This window comes from Zingiber officinale, chromosome 4B (genome assembly GCF_018446385.1).
Source record: "Zingiber officinale cultivar Zhangliang chromosome 4B, Zo_v1.1, whole genome shotgun sequence".
Lineage (NCBI taxonomy): Eukaryota > Viridiplantae > Streptophyta > Magnoliopsida > Zingiberales > Zingiberaceae > Zingiber > Zingiber officinale.
This window is the reverse complement of record NC_055993.1, coordinates 93,728,377-93,749,703: the sequence shown is the minus strand read 5'-3', so window position 1 is coordinate 93,749,703 and position 21,327 is coordinate 93,728,377.

The window sequence follows — 21,327 nt, the reverse complement described above, 5'->3', positions numbered from 1 at the left end:
TTTCTGATGGAGTGAAGTGCCGGATGTTCCTTACAACACTCGGAGGAGCCGCACAACATTGGTTTAAGAGATTGCTAGAAAAATCTATCCGAAAGTTTAAGGATTTCAAGAAGGTTTTTCTACACCATTTCTCCAGTAACAAGAGGTATCATAAAACTCCCTGGAGTTTATTTTCAATTAAACAAGCATCTAAGGAGTCCATCAGAGCCTATATTAAAAGATTCAATCAGGTGGCTATCGATGTACCCAATGCTACTACTGAAATATTAGTGAGTGCTTTCTCTCAAGGCTTGAATGATAATGATTTCTTTAAAGATCTGGTGAGAAATCCTCCTGCCAATTTTGACTCCTTAATTGAACGTGCCACTGAGTTTATTAATGTTGAAGAAGCTCAAGCTGCCCGCAGAAAAGAAGGTACTACTTCTTCTCCTACTCTTGTTAAGGAGAAAGCTCCTGCTCCCGTTCCTCCACCGAGGGGGCCTCGAGTAGTTCATCCACCCCATCGTCATCCAGAATATCGTCCACAAGTAGTGCAACATGTGGAGATGCAACCAGAAGCACCAAGAAGATGGTACACTTATCACAAGATCAGCAGTCATCATACTGAAGACTATTTTGTTTTGAGAAATAAAAGAGCAAACAGAGATCGTTATCAGAGGCAAAACTATTATCGGCAACAATACTCCAGATAGCAAAGCCCGCTCAAACTAGAATATTGCCCAATAGATCCTCAACAAGGTGCATTACCAACCTGGGGTGGTACAAGTCAGGCGCTAGAAAAGACTCAGCCTAAAGCCATGACAGCCCGACAAGAAGAAAACAGGAGCATTGCCGCCCGAGGCAACATTAATATGATCGCGGGCGGGCCACTGATGGAGACTCCAATAGGACCAGAAAAGCACACGCAAGGAGACTCGAGATCCATACTGTAGGGTGCAGCATGGAACGAGCAGCCGATCCAGAAATCAGTTTTGGACCCAGAGATCTTGAGGGGGTAGAAATACCCCATGATGATGCATTAATAATTAAGGCTGTGATAGCCAATTATATTATTTCTCGTACCTTTATATATACTGGTAGTTCTATGAATATTATCTTCAAGAAAGCTTTTGATCAGCTGTAGATTGACTCAAGCGAACTTCAACAGATGGTGACTCCTTTATATGGATTCACTAGAAATGAGGTACAACCACTCGGTCAAATAAAATTGGTCATATCTTTGGGGGAGGAGCCCCTAATGAGAACAAGAAGATCTTACTTCATGGTGGTGGATGCTCCATCTGCCTATAACGTAATATTGGGTCGACCGACCCTAAATGAGTTTAGGGCGGTCGTTTCTACTTTCTGTCAAAAAATTAAATTTCCCGTCGATGACCAGGTCGGGGAAGTGCGGGGTGATCAGATGACAACACGTAAATGTTATGTAGAGATCGCCCGAACCGAAGCCAGCGCCGCTCGGAAAATCCAAAGAATGGAGGTCAATGCCATTCAAGAAAAGCCACCTGTTCTGGTTTATGAAGAAAAGGAAGAAGTCCAGATACAGACCGATCAACCTGAAGTTACTACTTATGTCACGACCGATCTTGATCCTACATTGAAAGCCAAGCTGGTTTAGTGCTTGAAGAAAAACAATGATGTCTTCGCCTGGATGCCCAAAGAAGTCAGGGGTGTTTCCCCTTCAGTAATGGAGCATTCTTTGCATGTTTTCCCAGATGTCAGGCCAGTCATGCAAAGAAAAAGAAATTTCAGTGCGGAACAAAATCAAATCATCAAGGAAGAAGTGGCTAAACTCATGGAAGTTGGCTAAATCAGGGAGGTACAGTTCCCTAGCTGGTTAGCTAATGTGGTCTTGGTCTCTAAGCCAGGAAACAAATGACGGGTATGTATTGATTTCCGTGATCTCAACAAAGCTTGCCCGAAAGATTATTATCCGCTACCCCAGATCGATCAATTGGTAGATTCTACAGTTGGGTGCGAATACATTTCTATGTTGGATGCCTATCAGGGCTATCATCAGGTCCCCCTAGCTAAGGAGGACCAAGAGAAGGTCAGTTTCATAATATCTGAAGGTACTTATTATTATAATGTTATGCCCTTTGGACTAAAAAATGTAGGAGTAACTTATCAAAGGCTTATGAATAAGGTCTTCCAGAAACAGATTGGAAGAAACATGGAAGTATATGTCGATGATATCTTAATTAAGTCTCTTCAAGCTATTGATCTGTGCAGGGATGTAGAGGAGACCTACAAGACATTGAGGTAGTATGGGCTCAAGCTAAACCCGTGCAAATGTTTATTTGGAGCAAAAGGTGGAAATTTCCTAGGGTATATGGTGTCCGAGCGGGGAATAGAAGCCAACCCGAGCAAAGTCAAAGTGCTGCAGAACATAGAGCCACCACACAACACGAGGGAAGCTTAAAGACTCACCGGTCGGATTACAGTCTTGTCTAGATTTATTTCAAGGTCGGCCGATCATAGTTTCCATTTCTTCAAGATACTTTGAAAGGCTAACAAATTTCAATGGGACGAAGAATGTGACAAAGGTTTTCAAGAATTGAAAGACTATCTGTTCACCCTTCCTGTATTAGCTAAGCCTATAGTGGGAGAAACCCTCTGGGTATATCTGTCAGCCAATGAGAACGCTGTAGGCTCTGTATTAGTTAGACAGGAAGGGAAAGAGCAACAACCTGTATATTTTTCCAGTCATTTATTAAAAGGAACCGAGTGTAGATATACTACACTCGAAAAGTTGGCCTATGCATTAGTGTTAACTGCCCGGAGGTTACGCTCATATTTCTTAGCACATTCAATTATTGTATTGACCAACAGTACTCTCGGGCGGGTGTTGCTTAACCCGGAAGCATTCGGTCGATTGATCAAATGGACGACCGAACTTAGTGAGTACGACATATAGTATCAACCCCGCTCGGCCTTCAAGGCACAAGCTCTAGCAGATTTCATTACAGAAGTTCAAAGCCCCGAAGAAGAAAATACTTGGAAAGTTTATGTGGATGGATCCTCAACCAGACAAGGCAGTGAAATTGGTGTTCTCCTTATATCTCCGAGGGAAGATATACTTCAACTTTCTATCAGGCTGAATTATAGAGCCACCAACAATGAAGCAGAATATGAAGTGTTGATAACCGGATTACAGGCCGCTCGGCATATAGGAGCAGCTCGGGTTCTCATCTACTCTGATTCTCAGTTAGTAGCCCAACAATTATTAGGTAACTTTGAAATTAATAAGGATAGGCTCAGGTTATATGTTGAGGCATTTGATAAGTTGAAGTCTCAATTTCAAGAAGTAAATATACAAAAAGTTTCTCGATCTGAAAATCAAGTAGCAGATGAATTAGCAAAATTGGCCTCTGCTATAACACCATGGAATCTGGATTGGCCAGTGGAGCAGACCCTGTTAATATCTTGTATTGAAAGATAAGCTGACGTAGAAATACAAGGTGACTGGAAGGCACCAATCATATTATATTTGCAGCAGGGCAGTCTTCCGAGTGATGCGGAACAAGCAAGGATATTTAAGAAGAGGGATGCTCAGTATATTATGATAGGGGAGCAGTTATATAAAAGAGCTTTCTCCAGACCTTTGCTTAAGTGTATTGGCACAGAAGATATACAATTTTTCCTACAAGAGGTTCATCAAGGCTCATGTGGCAGTCATATAGGAGGGAGATCCTTAGCTCGCAGAATTTTACTAACAGGATATTTCTGGCCTACTCTACATGAGGATGCTAACAAATTGGTAAGAACTTGTATTTCTTGTCAGAAACATCAGAATATTCTGCATCATCCTACGTAATTATTAAGGACCTCTATAGTCTCCTACCCCTTTGATCAATGGGGCATGGATATAGTGGGCTCGTTTCCTATGGCAACTGCACAAAGAAGATTTTTATTAGTAGCAGTAGATTATTTCTCTAAATGGGTGGAAGCAAAACCACTTGCTAGGATTATTGAAGATGCAGTTATTAAATTCCTATGGAAAAATATCATATGCAGATTCGGTATTCCTCATAAATTAGTTTCTGATAATAGAAGACAATTTCAAGGAGACCGAATCTTAGACTGGTGCAAAAGCTATGGTATTATTCAAGCGTTCACCTCTGTGGCGTATGCACAGAGTAATGGTCAAGCAGAGGTAACCAACAGAGAAATTATAAGAGGTTTAAAAACCAAATTGGATCATGTCGGAGGCAGCTGGGTAGATGAATTATCCAGTGTTCTTTGGGCATATCGTACTACACCCCGAGAAGGTACAGGGATTACTCCTTTTCAATTGGTTTATGGGGGAGAAGTAGTAATTCCTATCAAGGTGGGAATAGAATCTGACAGAAAACAGTTATATGATGAAGACAATGCTGGTCGACTACTCATGGAGCTGGATTTGATAGAAGAAATCAGAGACAAAGCCACAACTCGTCTCATCTCATATCGATAACGAATGAGGCAAAATTATAACAGAAGAGTCATCCCAAGATTTTTCCAAGTGGGAGATCTAGTATGGAAACGTGTTAAGCCCGTTGGGGATGTCAGCAAGTTAGCACCATAATAGGGAGGACCTTACAGGGTGGTAGAAAAACTGGCGTCAGGCTCATATTATCTCCAAGACGCTGAAGGAAGAATTCTCGAGCGTCCATGGAGTGTGAATCATTTACAGACCTATCAGACCAAGCGGGGTTATATCGCTCAAGAAATACAGATACCCCTGACTAGGCAGATAAAATTCTCTTCAGCACATTCCAATTATCCAATCACAAGAAACTCAGCATATTCAAAGAAACGGATGAAGTTTACTTTAAACAAGTTCTCTTTGTTCGACCTTGTTGGAAGATAACAAGTATGTTCATAAATTTCTGTACTTTATTTAATTATGCAAATACAGTGCAGGAAAAAAATGTCGCCCGAAAAACAAACGTGGTTCAAACAACATGATGATTACCAAGAAAACATGCTTATTTGGATCAAATATTCATCAATTGGGAGCTATAATGAATGACCGACCAAGCTTCCTTAAAAAATTCTTCGAAAATGATTAAACCATCACGAGGTTAGTGCTGTTGGTGCGGGAAGCATCCGACGATCGAACTCGTGTTTTGATAATGGCAAAGAATTCAAAGTTAAGATGTTTTGTATTCTAACAAGTCTACTTGAGGATTTCAGGAAAGTCCTAGCTGCGGTTAGGCAAAGGGATAAACCCTAGGGGGTGGTAACCCTAGGTCATAGGGGGTGGTAACCCTATGCGGAAAGTCTTGGCAGATCGATGACTTCAGGCAAAAAGTCCTAGGGGGTGGTAACCCTAGGTGGAAAGTCCTGGTGTCGCGAACCAGGTGAAAGACTGGACTAGCCAGGAAGCGGATGTCCACCAGAAAGTCCGGAAGTATCGAGTGTTGAGCAAAAGTCCAGTCGATCTGGAGGATTGCACTGGCAACAGGTAAATCTCCTGAGTGGAGTAGGTGAGGACGCGTTCCCCGTAGAGGGAACAGTAGGCGTCGGGTCGACCTAGGGTTTCCGGTCGGAAATCCGAAGTCAGACCCGGACAGTCCGGAGACTGTCTTAACATTCTTTATTATCCATACTATTATTTTGTGCTAACTTTGTGTTGCAGGATGTTGTTTGGGACTAACATGTCTTGCAGGTACAAAATAACGAAGATTTGCCTCGGATGAACAGTGTCCGAGGCGCCTCCATGGGGCTTGGAGGCGCCTCTGGTTCAAAATCCTGAGCTGGCGCGAGGAGCAGGCTTAAGGCGCCTTGGATGGGCTGAAGGCGCCTTAGACAGCTTGGAGGCGCCTTGAAGGGGTTGAAGGCGCCTTCAGGTCGCGACAGTCAAAGGGTTATCACAGCGAGCAGATCGGGATAAAACTCTCGTTTAAGGCGCCTTGGAGCTTGTTTAAGGCGCCTTGAACACTATTTATAAAGGGGGTTCGACCAGCAGCTCAAACCAATGAATTCCAAGTCTTCTTTCTTCAACGTGCTGCTCCGAAAGACTCCCGGAAGTGCTGCTACAAGTCTTCGACGACCCAGAGCTCCAAGATTTCTCTTTTCGTCGTCGGTATAGATTTCTTTTATCGCATTTCTTATAATACTTAGTTTGTAATAATCGAGCTTATAGTTGTTGCCCATCGGAAGCGATCAAGGATCGCGGGCCTTCGAGTAGGAGTCGCCTTAGGCTCCGAACGAAGTAAAAATCTCTTGCGTCTTTGTGTGTATGTTTTCTCCGCTGCATTAACTCTTACACTTTTTACGATTCCGATACGAACGAAATTTCCACGAGCGCTATTCACCCCCCCTCTAGCGCGGTCTCGATCCAACAATTGGTATCAGAGCGGGGTTGTTTTGAACTGGTGCAACCACCATTCAAAAACAATTTTTTTTTCATGGTATTTTGTTTCGGAGTCAATTAGAAATTAGCTAATTAGCTAAAGTTCTAATTCTTTTCTAATCAGTGTTGCTCAAAGTTGGTCAATACCACTTGAGCTCGTTATTTTTTTTTCTTCTTCCTCCCGCACTACTAATCCAAGACTCAGTCTTGGAATAGATCTCTTTGTTTTTTTTGTTTAGGTCTAAAATGACTCAACAAGAAGGATATAGCACTGTTCGTCCCCCACTATTTTCCGGAGAAGACTTCGGATATTGGAAGGGGCGAATGGAGATATATCTGAAGATCTAGTTCGACACTTGGATGATAGTCAAGACAGGACTTCAACTACCAACTGATACAGACGATAAGCTTACATCCTGTGAGAACTGGGAGCCAGCCTTTATCAAAAAGGTGGAAGCCGACGCCAAAGCTACCTGCACCATCCAGTGCGGTCTTACCAAGGAGGAGCTCAACAGAGTCGGTCCCTTTTCAACCGCAAAGGAACTCTGGGAAAAGCTGATCAAACTCCACGAGGGCACCACGGACACAAAAGTAAGTAAAAGAGATTTATTATTTAATAAATTGTATAATTTAAAAATGCAGGAAGGTGAGACGACGAGCCAGCTTCACGCGTGCATCCAGGACATTCTCAACTCTCTTCATGCAATTGGACAGAGAGTCAAAAATCGGGACGTCATAAGGTACGCATTAAATTCGTTTCCAAGGAGTACATTGTGGGCATCAATGGTAGATGCCTACAAGGTCTCCAAAGACTTATCTTCTTTAAAGTTAGACGAGTTATTTTCTGAATTTGAACTTCATGAACAAACTAATGCACAGCCATCCGAGAAGGGTATTGCTTTGGTTGCAGGTACGAGTCGAACACGGGAATCAAGAGTAAGACGAAAAATTGAATCGGAATCAGAAGACGAACCCGACTCAGAAGATTCAGAGGATGAACTGACCAGCGAACTCGTGAATCTTTTGAAGAAGCTCTACAAGAAGAAGAAGGGGTTCAACAAGAAAGATCTGAAGAAGGCAGTTCAATCCAGGGAGGCCCAACCGAACTCAAAGGTAAAGTTCGAAGTCACTTGTTATGGGTGCAACCAGAAGGGGCATATCAAAGCCAACTGTCCCAACCAAAAGGAGGCCAAAAAGCAAAGAAGAAAGAAGGCCCTGAAAGCAACCTGGGACGAATCTTCTTCGGAGGACGACGACGATGAACTCGATCACACAAGTCTACTTGCACTGATGGCCCGGGACCAGATCATCGAGAACGAGTCAGAAGCCGAGTCCGAGCAAAGCCACGGATCCGCATCCGTTTCAGAAGGGCCAGACTCCACTGTAAGTATTCCAAGGCTTAATAATTTAGTTAATCACTTACTTCGCAAACTAGCTAAGTCAAACCTTAGGATTAAATCACTTCTAAAGGAAGTAGCCGTCCTTAAAGAAGTGACAAACAATAATTTTTACCTGATCAAGTTCAAACTGGAAATTCTACTCAAGTTCAAAAACTTGAGGAAGAAAATTCTAGTTTGAAAAATCAGGTAAAAGATTTAAAAAATACTTTAGAACGGTTCTCTCTGGGATCCAAGAATTTGGACATAATTCTTGGGACACAAAGAGCCGTCTACAACAAAACTGGGCTGAGATATAAAAGTAAAAAGAAATATAGATCTTATTTATCCTTAATAAACAAACAAAGTAGTAAATCAGTCCAAGCATGGGTCCCCAAGTCCAAATTGATCAATCATGTTGGACTTGGCCGATACTGGGTTCCGAAGGATCAAATATACTACCTCGATAGACCATATCGAGACTATGATCCAGGGAAAGCTAAAAGGAAAACGATCTTAAAAATTTTAAAAATTCTAAATTCAAAATTCAAAATCAAATTAAAAATTCGAAACTAAATTATAAATTCTAAATTGAAAATCAAATTAAAAATTCGAAACTAAATTATAAATTCTAAATTCAAAATTGAAAATCAAATTAAAAATTTGAAACTAAATTATAAATTCTAAATTCAAAATTCAAAATCAAAATTCAAAATTAAAATATAAATTCTAAGTTCAAAATTCAAAATTAAATTAAATTATAAATTCAAAATTCAAAAATAGATGGTGGATCCAAACTAGCTGGCACCATAGTTTGTAGAATCGCGATTCTACGCAGGATCGATTTAGGGTCAGGATCGGATCGGTCAGGATCGGATCGTAGAATCGTACGATCCTACCAAAAACCCTTAAAATTTTATCATACATGATTAATAATTAGAAAAAATACCTAAAAAACTCATTTACATATAAATAAATAACTAATTTTGTATATATATGTAATTATTTACACTCAACACATCAAATTACATTACTACATGTACAAATTTAAATTAACTTGTAATTCAACTATCATTCTCGCATAGTAATAATATTTATATTTTCATATCATAAAATGAAAGAATATAAAATATCTATTAACACAATAATAATAACACATACAATGTCAAAAATATATCCTTGATTTATAAGATAATTCAATTTAAATGTCAGCAAAGCATCTAACGTATATAACAGAAGTTATTGAATCCTTTGATTCAAATATGAATGCCGGAAATAATCTTCTAAAGACTGGTTGATGTCACACAATACTAGACAATAGACATCCAAAAACTTATTATTTTGAGAAAAATAAATGACAGAATATTATTGATAAAAAAACTAACTAAAAAATAATTAAACATATATTTAAATAATTTAAAACTCTAATAAGATGAAAAAAAGATAATGGTTAAGGATAAACTTTGAAATTTATTAAAGATCTCTGAACGAGCTTTAATTTGATATATTATAGGCCCCGTGGTTCAATCCGAGTCAAAAGTTATGACCTCTCAAAGCTTCCACCGATCCTGCTCCGATCCTGCTCCGATTCTACCGATTCTGCTCCGATCCTACCGATCCTACCGATCCTGCTGCGATCCTACTGCAAAAACGATTCTGCACGATCCTGGATCGATTTTGGGTTTCCGGATCGTAGGATCATACGATCCTACGATCCGTATCGTGATTTTGCAAACTATGGCTGGCACCTCCAACTGAACTACCCGACAGGGTATCTGAACCTAATTTACCCAAAATGGGTAAAACAAGAGTAGAATACCCGACAGGGTAATTAAGGCTAGTTTAAAAATGGGCTAAGTTTAACTTAAACCACAGTACCGGTGAAATTTTTGGATGATAGTACGTTAGGGAAACTTGGGCATCCCATGTCTAGGAAGATATGACTTCGACCTGGTGCATTTGGCCAAGTGGAAATGACCGAAGCTACCCTTAAATGAATCCCAACTAGTTAGACCAAGGTTGAGTATTAAGTTCAATGGGTAGGACTATTTGGAAAACCTCGAAGGCATGGTTACTTTAATGAGCTCCTTGTGACTCACCATATCCCAGAAGTTTATCCAAAGAATGCTTACTTGTTGAACCCAAAGCTGAACCAGAATCTAACACCAAGTTAAACCAGACCCTCAAATTCAACAATAATTCATCTCACAACAATTATAGGATTCCCTGATTGACAATTTAGATCGGGTGAGATGACTAAGAAATTAAAATTAAAATTAAAGTTAATTAACAATTATTTTTAAAATTATTTTTAACTGTCAAAATTATCTTAAATCTCAAAATTAGTTTCAAAAACTAAATTTCAAAAATTATTTCAAAAACTAGATTTCAAAACTAGTTTCAAAAACTAAATTTCAAAATTATTTCAAAAACTAAATTTCAAAAATTATTTCAAAAACTAGATTTCAAAACTAGTTTCAAAAACTAAATTTCAAAATTATTTCAAAAACAAAATTTCAAAAACTAAATTTCAAAATTATTTCAAAAACTAAATTTCAAAATTATTTCAAAAACTAGATTTCAAAATTAGTTTTAAAAACTAAATTTCAAAATTATTTTAAAAACTAAATTTCAAAAATTATTTTAAAAACTAAATTTCAAAATTATTTTAAAAACTAAATTTCAAAATTATTTTAAAAACTAAATTTCAAAATTATTTCTAAAATCCAAATTTCAAAATTAGTTTCAAAAACTAAATTTCAAAATTATTTCAAAAACTAGATTTCAAAATTAGTTTCAAAAACTAAATTTCAAAATTATTTCAAAAACTAGATTTCAAAATTAGTTTCAAAAACTAAATTTCAAAATTATTTCAAAAACTAGATTTCAAAATTAGTGTTAAAAACTAAATTTCAAAATTATTTTAAAAACTAAATTTCAAAAATTAGTTTTAAAAACTAAATTTCAAAATTAGTTTTAAAAACTAAATTTCAAAATTATTTTAAAAACTAAATTTCAAAAATTATTTTAAAAACTAAATTTCAAAATTATTTTAAAAACTAAATTTCAAAAATTATTTTAAAAACTAAATTTCAAAATTATTTTAAAAACTAAATTTCAAAATTATTTCTAAAAACCAAATTTCAAAACAAATTTCAAAAACTAAATTTCAAAATTATTTCAAAAACTAGATTTCAAAATTAGTTTCAAAAACAAAATTTTAAAATTATTTCAAAAACTAGATTTCAAATTTAGTTTTAAAAACTAAATTTCAAAATTATTTTAAAAACTAAATTTCAAAAATTATTTTAAAAACTAAATTTCAAAAATTATTTTAAAACTAAATTTCAAAAATTATTTCAAAAACTAAATTTCAAAAATTATTTTAAAAACTAAATTTTAAAATTATTTTAAACTTAAATTTCAAAACGTTAATAACCATAGGCTTAAGTGTTTGCTAAATTACCTTGATTACAATAGAGTAACATAGAAAATCTAAGGAGTCTACTTCAATCACGCTATCTTTAAATCCATTAAAAAGAAACCAATTCAACTACTTCATGTGTAGGAATTGGATCAATGGATGTTGGATAGTGGATGCTCCAGACATATGACTGGAGATAAGTTGAAGTTTACCAAACTCAAGTACAAGAGTCTAGGATCAGTTGCATTCGGCAACGACGGTAAACTTAAAGTAATCGGAAAAGGTAATATTGAACTTAGTTCCGATTTCATTATTCGAAATATTTTATTGGTTGAAAATTTTAACTTTAATTTACTAAGTATATGTCAATTGTGTGACAGCGGATACCTAGTCAATTTTGATAAATCTGGATGTCTAGTTAAAAATATTGAAAACCCGGAAATTAAACTTAAAGGACTTAGAAAGAATAACATCTACACAATTGACTTATCAATATCCTCAATAAAGTGTCTCCTGACACAACAAGAGGAAACCCAACTGTGGCACAGAAGGCTGGGTCACACTCACACTAGACTCATTTCAAAAATGAGTCAAAATGGTCTAGTTAGAGGTTTGCCCAAATTAAAATTTATTGAAAACTCAATCTGTGATGCGTGTCAAAAAGAAAAACAAACCAAGTCAACCCACAAGTCAACCAACCTAGAAAGAACTAACACCATACTTGAGCTCCTTCACCTTGATCTATTTGATTCACATGGAGCCAAATCACTAAGCAAGAACCAATATTGCTTAGTAATAATTGATGACTACTCTAGGTACACATGGGTAAAATTTCTAAAAACAAAAGATGAAACCTATGAAATATTTAGTAATTTTTGCAATTTAACGGAAAATGAAAAAGATACTAAAATTAAAAGAATAAGAAGTGATCACGGAGGGGAATTTGAAAATCATAGGTTTACCCAATTTTGTAAAATAAATGGATACCAACATGAATTTTCATGTCCTAGAACCCCCCCAACAAAATGATCTAGTGGAACGTAAAAATAGAACATTACAAGAAGCCGCTAGGACTATGTTAAACGAATATCACTTAAATCATCAATTTTGGGCTGAAGCAATAAATACTGCAAATTATATTCAAAACAGAATTTTAATTAACAAATCTCACAATAAAACACCATATGAACTATACTATCATAAAATTCCCAATCTAAACTATCTAAAAGTATTTGGGTGTAAAGTTCACATTTTAAATACTAAAGATTACTTAGGAAAATTTATACCCAAGTCTAACCAAGGAATATTCTTAGGATACTCCTCTACCAGTAGGGCCTTTAGAGTATATAATCAAAATACCTTGAAAGTTGAAGAAACAACTAATGTAATATTTGATGAAGAAAATAGCTTACCTTATATAAATAAAAATATTGACATTAATCCAAAAGCTATAGAAGATGATGAAATCCAACCTAATCTTAATGAGTCAGAAGAACCAGTTTCTGACCCACAGATAAGACCAACTAGAGTAAGTACCTCTCACCCACCTGACTAAATTTTGGGTGACTCAAACCTAGGAGTTAGGACTAGATCATCCTATAGAAACCTTAGTCAGATTGCCCTTATTTCTAAAATTGAACCTAAGACTATAGAAGAAGCCCTGCCTAATCTAGATTGGATCATTGCAATGCAGGAAAAATTAGCACAATTTGAGAGAAACCAAGTCTGGGACCTTGTACCTAAACCCATAGATAAATCAATAATAGACACCAAATGGGTTTTTAGGAACAAGTTGGATGATCATGGTGATATAATAAGAAACAAAGCTAGGTTAGTAGCCAAAGGGTTTAGTCAAGTCGAAGGCTTAGACTATGATGAAACTTATGCTCCGGTAGCTAGACTCGAGTCCATTAGGATGTTATTAGCCTATGCAGCAAATAAAGGATTCAAATTGTACCAAATGGACGTTAAGTCAGCCTTTTTAAATGATTTTATCAAGGAAGAGGTCTACGTAAGCCAACCTCCAGGGTTTGAAGACATAGACTACCCTAACCACATATTTAAATTAAAAAAGGTATTATATGGACTAAAACAAGCCCCTAGAGCATGGTATGAAAGATTATCTAATTACTTAATATCCAAAGACTTTAACCAAGGACAAATCGATCCGACTTTGTTCGTGAAAACTATAGAAAAAGACATCTTTGTAGCCCAAATCTATGTTGACGACATAATCTTTGGCTCAACTAATTCAAAATTCTTAAAAGAATTTGTCAAATTAATGGAAAGTGAATTTGAAATGAGTATGGTTGGGGAACTTAATTTCTTCTTAGGCTTACAAATTAAACAAACTAAAGATGGAATCTACATTTATCAAACTAAATATGCTAAGGAGTTAATTAAAAAATTCTGTATGGAAAATTCAAAAATTATAAATACTCCAATGGCAACCAACATAAACATTGACTCTGACCCTGAAGGAAAACCAGTTGACCCAAAATACTATAGGAGTGCCATAGGTAGCCTACTTTACCTAACTGCAAGTCGACCCGACATATTGTTTGCAGTAGGTATGTGCACAAGATACCAATCCTGTGCAAAAGAGTCACACCTATCATACGTTAAAAGAATACCTAGGTATATTAAAGGAACTCTAAATGTAGGACTTTGGTATCCAAGAACTTGCACCTTTGACCTTTATGGCTATTCTGATTCAGACTATGCCGGGTGCAAGTTAGACAAAAAAAGTACAAGTGGTAGCTGCCAGATTCTAGGTCAGTGCCTAGTAAGTTGGTCTAGCAGAAAGCAACATTGTGTTGCTCTATCCACCACAGAAGCTGAATACATAGCTCTAGGAGAATGTGCATCTCAACTGTTGTGGATGATGCATACATTAAAAGACTATCAACTAGAATATAAAAATACACAAATCTTTATTGATAATATCAGCTCAATTAATCTCACCAAGAATCCTATTCACCACTCCAGGACTAAACACATAGAGGTAAAACACCACTTTGTAAGAGATCATGTAGCTAAAGGTGAAATTGCACTCAACCACGTTGAGTCCAAATCAAACCTAGCTGACATCTTTACAAAACCCTTACCTGAACTTGAGTTTAGTGCACTTAGAAGGCAAATAGGAATGTGTTGGGTAGAGTAGGTGTCTCATTCTGTTGTCTTGTTTTTTTTCAAATTCTAGGAAAAATAATTTTCAAAATTCTCAATTTCGTAGATTTTTCAAAATTCTAGAATTAGCCTAAGTTTTCCCCTAGAAATCATGTTCCCCTAGAATTAAGTCAGAGCATCTCACAAACACCTAGGTTTACCTTGATTGTGTTTGAAAGACATAGAACGGCATGAGATGCATAGGGTACAGCCTGGACTCAAGAATGCTTATATCTGTGCATCGATATGAGTCTGGGCGTTAAATACGCAATATACATTAAATCAAGTTGAGTCTTCCAGCTCTAGTCAAATCTAACTGGATCAAATCAACTTGACTTGACTAACCATGTGAAAGCTGTTGCCCTATAGGCAGTCAGCAAGTAGCTAAAGGTTAGACAGTTGGTAAAATGACACTTAGTTTTCTGCTTAAGCATGTTTTGATCTTTAGGGCTCTGATGCCTAGTAAGTTAATCTACTGATTATAACTCATGCTTGGACTTAAGGACCAACTGAGTTTGAATAAATAACCTAAACCAAATTTAAATGTTGTTCAAACTTAAGTTTACTATTAACCTAAGTTTTCAAATTCAATACTTCTAAAGATCTAAGCTAAGTTACAATCTTAATGTTCAAATCCTTGCTGAGCCTAGCTAACTTTGAAATCTAACATTGTAAATTCCTACAGAATTCTTTTTATTACCCTCAAAGATTACTTTTCTCCTAGCCTTTAAAATCTATCAAAAAGATACATCTTAGCCATAAATAAGAAATGAATGTTAAGTATCTAGTTATTCAAAAGTCTATTATTGTTTTTTTGATATATGGCAAAGGGGGAGAGTAGCAAAATTCAAATTAATATTAAAGGGGGAGCATCAGTTAAGGGGGAGCAATAGTTAAGGGGGAGCATATAGTTTAGCAAATTTGCTTTGGTTAATGTGTTCACCTATAATTAGCAAATTTGTCTATGTTAAATGGTTATCTATTCATTTGTTTATTTAACTTTAAATTTGAGTTGCCATAATCAAAAAGGAGGAGATTGTTGGTGCGGGAAACATCCGACGATCGAACTCGTGTTTTGATAATGGAAAAGAATTCAAAGTTAAGATCTTTTGTATTCTAACAAGTCTACTTGAGGATTTCAGGAAAGTCCTAGCTGCGGTTAGGCAAAGGGATAAACCCTAGGGGGTGGTCACCCTAGGTCATAGGGGGCGGTAACCCTATGCGGAAAGTCTTGGCAGGTCGATGACTTCAGGTAAAAAGTCCTAGGGGGTGGTAACCCTAGGTGGAAAGTCCTGGTGTCGCGAACCAGGTGAAAGACTGGACTAGTCGGGAAGCGGATGTCCAGCAGAAAGTCCGGAAGTATCGAGTGCTGAGCAAAAGTCCAGTCGATCTGGAGGATTGCACTGGCAACAGGTAAATCTCCTGAGTGGAGTAGGTGAGGACGCGTTCCCCATAGAAGGAATAGTAGGCGTCGGGTCGACCTAGGGTTTCCGGTCGAAAATCCGAAGTCAGACCCGGACAGTCCGGAAACTATCTTAACATTCTTTATTATCCATACTGTTATTTTGTGCTAACTTTGTGTTGCAGGATGTTGTTTGGGACTAACATGTCTTGCAGGTACAAAATAACGAAGATTTGCCTCGGATGAACAGTGTCCGAGGCGCCTCCATGGGGCTTGGAGGTGCCTCGGGTTCAAAATCCTGAGCTGGCGCGAGGAGCAGGCTTAAGGCGCCTTGGATGGGCTTAAGACACCTTAGATAGCTTGGAGGCGCCTTGAAGTGGTTGAAGGCGCCTTCAGGTCGCGGCAGTCAAAGGGTTATCACAGCGAGCAGATCGGGATAAAACTCTCTTTTAAGGTGCCTTGGAGCTTGTTTAAGGAGCCTTGAACACTATTTATAAAGGGGGTTCGACCAGCAGCTCAAACCAACGAATTCCAAGTCTTCTTTCTTCAACGTGCTGCTCCGAAAGACTCCCGGAAGTGCTGTTACAAGTCTCCGACGACCCAGAGCTCCAAGATTTCTCTTTTCGTCGTCGGTATAGATTTCTTTTATCGCATTTCTTGTAATACTTAGTTTGTAATAATCGAGCTTATAGTTGTTGCCCATCGGAAGCGATCAAGGATCGCGGGCCTTCGAGTAGGAGTCGTCTTAGGCTCCGAACGAAGTAAAAATCTCTTGCGTCTTTGTGTGTCTGTTTTCTCCGCTGCATTAACTCTTACACTTTTTACGATTCCGATACGAACGAAATTTCCGTGAGCGCTATTCACCCCCCCCCTCTAGCCCAGTCTCGATCCAACAAGTGCTAGCCTTGCAATTTTAGTCAAATAATAGTCGATCAGGAAATCTCATGAAGTAACTCGGACGGGTCTTCATGGGAGGAACCAGAGACTTTAAACTATCATAAATGCATAGTCGATCGGGAAATCTCATGAAGTAACTCGGACGGGTCTTCATGGGAGGAATCAGAGACTTTAAATTATCATAAAAGCATAGTCGATCGGGAAATCTCATGAAGTAACTCGGACGGGTCTTCATGGGAGGAACCGGAGACTTTAAACTATCATAAAAGCATAGTCAATCAGGAAATCTCATGAAGTAACTCGGATGAGTCTTCATGGGAGGAACTGGAGACTTTAAACTATCATAAAAGCATAATCTATCAGGAAATCTCATGAAGTAACTCAGACGGGTCTTCATGGGAGGAATCAGAGACATTAAACTATCATAAATGCATAGTCGATCGGGAAATCTCATGAAGTAGCTCGGACGAGTCTTCATGGGAGGAACCGGAGACTTTAAACTATCACAAAAGCATAGTCGATCGGGAAATCTCATGAAGTAGCTCAGACGAGTCTTCATGGGAGGAACCAGAGACTTTAAACTATCACAAAAGCATAGTCGATCGGGAAATCTCATGAAGTAACTCGGATGGGTCTTCATGGGAGGAACCAGAGACTTTAAACTATCACAAAAGCATAGTCGATCGGGAAATTTCATGAAGTAGCTCGGACGAGTCTTCATGGGAGGAACCGGAGACTTTAAACTATCACAAAAGCATAGTCGATCAGGAAATCTCATGAAGTAGCTCGGATGAGTCTTCATGGGAGGAACCGGAGACTTTAAACTATCACAAAAGCATAGTCGATCGGGAAATCTCATGAAGTAGCTCGGACGGGTCTTCATGGGAGGAACCGGAGACTTTAAATTATCACAAAAGCATAGTCGATCGGGAAATCTCATGAAGTATTCCGGACGGGTCTTCATGGGAGGAACCGGAGACTTTAAACTATCACTAAAGCACAGTCGACCAAGAAATCTCATGAAGTAACCTGGAAAGGTCTTTAAGAAAGGAACCGGAGACTTTAAACTATTATAAATGAAATCATGCAAGATTGAACACATGATCCATATATGACATAGCACAATAATTTATTGGCCCAAATCAATCGGGATTATACGCCCGACTAGAAACTCAAAGCACAATAAAATTTTTCATATTAAGCCAATCAAGATGGAGGGCATAGATGAAAAACATTAGCTGATTGATTTCCCCGCTATGATCGATCGAGGTTATACTCCTGCTGGAAATTCAGAGTTATACGGATTTCTTTATGAAAATCACTCAATGTTACAATCCCGACCAAGATTCAAAGTTTGAGGGGAATTCTTTATATATATATATATATATATATATATAAGTAATCCTTCAAGATTATATTCCCTATCAGGAGTCACAAGCATATGAGGTGCTCTATTTAGAATTGCCCGGAGTCGTACACCCGACTAAGAAAACATAAATCCTATGGGGTTTCTCATGTAAAGTCGTCTGAGGTTACATGCCCTTCTGAAGTATGGATGGAATTCTATATATATTCCTGCCTGATTGAAGTGCAAGGAGTTTATGGAAAATTTTACTGCTCAAAATCATACGGCCGATGAAGATATTACGAACAGAGGAGCTTATCGAAACGAGGCCCAATTTCAAGGAATAAGGAAGGAATTTCTGAACAAAATAACACTTATTCTTAACTCTCAAGAGCATCTCAAAGGAAGCAGTATCAAGCTAAAACAGGCCAGAAAACCAGGTAAGTATAGGTCTTTTAATTACAAGTCCTTTAATATTCCAAGTACTTAATTACAAGTCTTTTAATTACAAGTATTTTAATTATAAGTCTCTTATAAATACATGATTATGCTTACTCAAAATGGCTAGTCAAATTTTCGAGCAATTCTTGGTTAAGCCTGCGATGGTTTATGAATAAAGAAGGGGGTTCTCGAGGTAGATAACCGCCTTCTCTCAATTGCTGAATAACCCCTGCCACAGAATGATTTAGAGCGCCTATGATTCGACGAACATATTCATTAACAAACGTCGGAGATCTTAGATAAGTTAAGCGTCTCTCTTCCCATCGGCTTTCTTCATGCTCCTTGTAACTCTAAAATTCAGTTTGAAGTTTAGTATTTTGATCTTTGAGAGTGTCTCTCTCTAATTTAAGTTGCTTTAATTCCTTCTGGAGCGATGATATCTCAGCATCCTGAGTTTTCCTTTGCTCTTGCTCCTGTAAAATAGCAAAATCTTTTGAGGCTAAATCTTGAGCCCGCTCAGAAAGAAAGATATTATGAAGCCTCTCCACTTTCTCTAAAACAATGCTTTTATGAGAAACATCGGAGAGGGCTTTGTCTTTCAAAGCAGTTTCCACCTGGAGACTGGAATGCAATCAATCCACTCGTAGTTCTAAAGTTCTCCTTTCAAGATCTTTGTTTTTCAGTGACTGTTGCAATTCCTGTAATTCCTTCTTCATAGCCTCTAGTTATTGATCTTGTGAGGCTACCTTCTCTCACAATTGAGTCATGTCAGTGTGGGAATGAGGAAGAGTTGTTGGACCCCATGGTGTTTTGATGTGATCAACCAAGTTGGTTAGGTCCTGCTTTGTGTTTGATCCCTGTGTCTGAGTGTACAGGAGCTTAGGAGCACAAGAAGTCGAGCGGAAGACGCAGCTAGTGAGAAGCACGGCATGGGAAGAGAGCCGACGGGCTCGGTGCGTCCGAAGGACGAGAGAGCTGCGGAAGAGTACTCCGGTGGGCGTGAAGAGCGTGCGCGGCGTTCGAGGGACGTTAAGCCGGGACGGAAGGCTGCTCGAGGAGAAGGCCGGGAATTGGGTTTGGATGAGCCCTATTTCGGTTGGCCGCAATCACCCAAAAGAACGGAGCTTCGGAAGCCAAAGCGAAGAAGAAAAGGAGACAAAAGAGGCTGAAATTACTGTAGTAGAAATTACTGTAGAAGGAACCTTGAAGGCGTCTTCAACATTGAAGGCGCCGTGAAAGGCTTGTTTAAGGCGCCTTGAGCCAGGTCAGTTTGACCGTTTGCGCTGCAAATAAAGTTTTATCCGCTGACCGAGCTGGAGGCGCTTGAACCTTATTGGAGGCACCTTGGACTCTCGGGATAAGATTTCCAGGACCTATATAAAGACCCCTAGAGCTAGGAAAGTAACAATAACTCAAGCAATCAACTGTGTACTCTTTCCTAGCAATAGTTCTAAGCTTCCAAAGTGTAAAAGACTTCTCCGCCTTCAGCAAAGGAGATTTTTCTACTGAGCTTTTTCTACTGCCCTGGATTAACAACCTCCTTGGTTGTAACCAGGTTAAATCCTGTCTTCTACTTAATTTCTATTTCCTTGCTTGTTTTAATTTTACTATTGCTTTTCTGAGTTGAAATCCGAGGAGGGTAGTTTTATTTTTGTTTGCAGCAATTCACCCCCCTCTTGCCGGCCTCCGCTGCACCTACAATTGGTATCAGAGCCAGACCGCTCAGAAGGACTAACCGCCGACTGATGCACAACGATCAAAACGATGGCCGGAGACAGTGATTACCCACCTGCATTCGAGGGGGAGTTTGCTTAATGGAAGCAAAAGATGGAGGTATACCTTAACTCTGATTTTTCTATTTATTTAATAATGAAATATGGTTATGAAGCACCAAAGAAAGCAAATGGAGAAGAGCTCGAGAAATACCTCTGGAACGAGAAGCAACGTGACAAGTTTATGGCAAATGCACGGTCTGAATTTCATCTTCTAACCACAATACCAAATGAAGATCTCGACAAAGTCGGAGAGTACAATAGCGCAAAAGAACTTTGGGAAAACTTCTTAAAACTCCACGAAGAACAAATTGAAGTTGAATCCGACTCCTCGATGGACACTGATATGACATTAGAAGAGTCCAAAACCGAGGTAAGTGCCGAGACAAAACCAGTAACCGAACTCCATCTTGAAGACCTAGAATGCTCATCACAAATGAGCATTGATGAAGGGGAAGAAACATCATAAGACGAAAACAAGTCAACAGGGGGAGAATCAACCGTCGACAAGGTAAGTCAGGTATGGTCTCTACCTCTTGGCAAATTAATTGTTTCAATTGAAATATTGCCGAAAGGTTTTCGTGAATTATAAATTATTTCGTCGAAAGAATATTTTAAATTAAAAACTGAAAAACTATTAAAGAATATTGAGTTAAAAGACACAATTTGTTAATTAAAAGATTTTGACAAACTAACAATAGAAAATGTACAATTTTTTGCATGCTCAATATTTTTTGCCATAATTCTAAAAAACTATGAATTAAGAACTTATGAGAAGTTAAAATGGAAATTTAAAAATCTTAATATTTGATCTTAGTTGAAATATTAGACTTAGTGCTTTCAGAGAAGAAAATTAAACAGTAAATTTCTTTATAAAGCTTTGTCAAGGAAGTGGTTGTTGCTCCAATAACCAAGAAGGCCTAGTGCCTCGCCACGACCTGGAAGCTGAAATATTGAAATGAAAGGTTTAATTAACTTTCTGAAAAAGCATTTAAAAGTTAGAATTAAATAATGCTTTGAAAGTTTGATCAAACATTTTTGAAAATTTTGTTTATTCATTTTTAGAAATATTTTTTTCTGGAAAATTCTGTTTGAAAATTCATTCAATTAGAATTTTTTTTAAGTTCCCTCTAATTAGGACCCCATTTTTGCTGTGATCAAAGGG